Source organism: Salvelinus alpinus, chromosome 37 (assembly GCF_045679555.1).
Source record: "Salvelinus alpinus chromosome 37, SLU_Salpinus.1, whole genome shotgun sequence".
NCBI lineage: Eukaryota > Metazoa > Chordata > Actinopteri > Salmoniformes > Salmonidae > Salvelinus > Salvelinus alpinus.
The window spans coordinates 10,590,977-10,594,065 of NC_092122.1; positions in this window are offsets into that span (position 1 = coordinate 10,590,977).

Consider the following 3,089-nt stretch of genomic DNA (forward strand, 5'->3'; position numbering starts at 1 on the left):
GGGTGTTTTTACATGTGAAGTATAAGTGTCCAATACACAAATCCGAACAGAAGCCAATATGCATACTGTATAGTCAAAGATAAAAACCTGTTTAAGCCTGGAGCCAAAAATGCTTGTCTGACAACTATTTGACTTTCAAATAAATTAACGTATAGGCCTATGCATGTGCTAACCCCTTCTATGAAAATTACATTGGCACTGTTTTTGACTGTTACAGTCGTGTCTTGACATACTAACCTTTTCTTTCGGTTAATTGTGTGTTTTTCTTAAGAATTATGCTATTCAACATATAATGAAACGTAACTCAATGTTCAGTGTGCACGAGAGACAGTCTTACTGATTACAAGGGAATTCAGTGTAACATACCCCACAGAAGTCGTATTAATTTAAAAGATAAGTTAAAATGGTATAGGTTTTTAACAGCTAATTTTTTTGGTGTTCTTGTAATGTTAGTGCATAATGTCAAAACTGTTTCCACTTGACTGAAAACTGAAAACGTTTATGCACTTTATTAAAACACTTAGAGCAGCCTACATGAGATAAAACCATTGACATTCATTGATAAGCAATGCATTGATAAAAGCGAGTATGCTCGTGATCATTCTGTCCGTCAACCAAGCCCTTGTATTCATGGGGTCCAGAAGCAAATGGGGGTATACGGGCTTCATATGGTCCCAGTTCGGCCCATGTCTCCAAAGTCCCAAACTGAAGGCGACTCAGCAAGGCATGAACGTTTTAAGTTTCCATAAATGTAATTGTATTATCAACCATAATATGATCAGGGTATCTTCATGACAATGCAACAAAAGCATCGCATTCAATGGATATTGATTTAGAAGCAGTCCTATTGTCCTGTTACATTTTTGGAATGCCTCATGTACTAAAGTGGCTGTCATCATTTTATTGTTCTCACTAAATGACACATATTTAACATGCCTACTCCATATGGAAGATTGTCCATTTCATCAAATAATTGTTATAGCGTTCAAGCATTACTGTAACATGTGAAGGTATTTCATACCAAAGTCGATGCTATCCTCTAGTGGCAGAGCGTGTGTAGGCCCACTCGACAACTGAATGGGAATAGACAGACATGATGAGTGTATGAAATATAACACATTTTAAACTGTCTTGAACTGGGTATCATATCTTATGAGGATATTCTTTTGACTAAATAAATGTACATTAAAAATATGTATGATTGTTTGAAAACTATAGTTACAACAGTGTATTGTGGAGGTTTTAGGCGTGTAAAATGTCAGGCTATAATATTTGGTAGAGACTGTGAGTAAATCAATTGTTTTAAATTGCGGAACAATAATGCAAAATCTAAATTGCGCAATATAGACCTACTTGTTGGATAATGATTTTGGGAAACCCTGCAACCTCCTTCTGCTGTCATCATCCCATAACAGTGCTAGCATGAATGAGCATCATCTTCCACTTGCAACTCTCAAATCAAAAAGTTGGCAGTCCCTCAGATAGGCCTACCGAATTGTCTGAGTTGCCTAGCCACCACGGGCCTCATCCGCACCCCTTTGGTGAAGCGAATGCCTCTCCGCGGCTTCGCCACTTGCGGTCCTTCCCGGCGGAGGGAAGTGTGCGTGTGCACGAGGTGGTGAGGGGCTGGTAACAGATGGTTGGTTAGAAGCGCGCGGTTTGATCTGCCAGAGAATAGGTTTTAACAAGTGCACGGGGAACCGATTATCCTCCACGTGCGGCGCATGCATTGCACGGGCCACTGCCCTTTGTCTGTGTGCCAGTCAGAAGAAAAGTGAAGGTTTGTCTCTACAACTCAATAACTCCCAAATTCATCTAGCCTGCCTTGACAATGACCATGGAGTAGACCTATCATAAACCATTGGATTTAATAAAATGCCATAGGCCTATTGCAAACCCATAGGCTATGGATATAGATTGACTACTTATTAACCAGTAATGAATTAGATTCCAACTCCCTCCTCATTCCATAACTGGACAATAGTGGCTTCATGACTAGGCCCTGGTCATTCAAAGTCGGTTTTGCTTATTAACACTAGAAAGGCCTTGAGGGATCCCATTTTGAGCCAATGAGCAGTTATTCTGAATGCAAAATAACAGTCTTATAAATATATTTCATATACTATTGCAAAAATAATAATTTGGTTGTGTGTTATGAAGGCTTGGGTAACATTAGAATATGTTACCCAATAAAACAAATCAGAGATCATATTCATTGGTTTATGTTAGTGTAGGATATCTGTGTTGCACATGTAACAGTTATTCCTTTAAAAGGTGATATTTTGAAATAGAGCTCATCTCTTCAATTTTTAGAGTTATTCGGCAAAAGTAAGTGCTTTGGAAACCTCGGCATCTACTCTTTCTGCTAGTATATATAAGTCAAAAGTTCTTACCTGCATGTAACTCTGTAGGAGCCTCAGAGGATTTGAAAAAGTCACTTTCTGGTCCTCTGTTTCCCTGCCTCTGTGTCAATTCCAACTAAACTGCATAAACTGCACTGTCTATACATATTCAATTTGACAATTGACAATATTTTTACCCATCAGACTATTGTCAGTTTAATATTGTCTTTAGGTTAAATCTGTTATTGTATTTGTGAAATCATTTTCAATATAGTTTAGGTGTAGTTTAGATGGGCCATCATCAGCTGAACCGGCTGCCTGCTGGTGAATGACTGGCGAAATAAATACATGTCCTTTTAAAACTGGATATAACACAAATTCTGTTTCTGAAATCGAAATTCTAAAAACAAATGTATGCGATAAATATACTTATTTAGGCATTAGTTTAAAAATGGCAGAAACATTTAAATGTAATAAATATGAAGTCAAAATGACTGCCTCAACGCTTAGTGTTAAAGCCACTATTGTTATCTCTCATAATGTGTAGGACACATCATCTGACTGCTGTATTATAGATAATTCATATAACAAAGGTCGTCCATTTAGATTCAATTATAGGATAAACTCTATACATGTGATTAGAACTTGGTAACTGGTAAAGAGCATTTCAAATGGCGCTTGGGACATTGGATGGCCCCTTACTGGGGAGACAGGGGCGCGTGACCGCAATTAACAAAAGGAACAAAG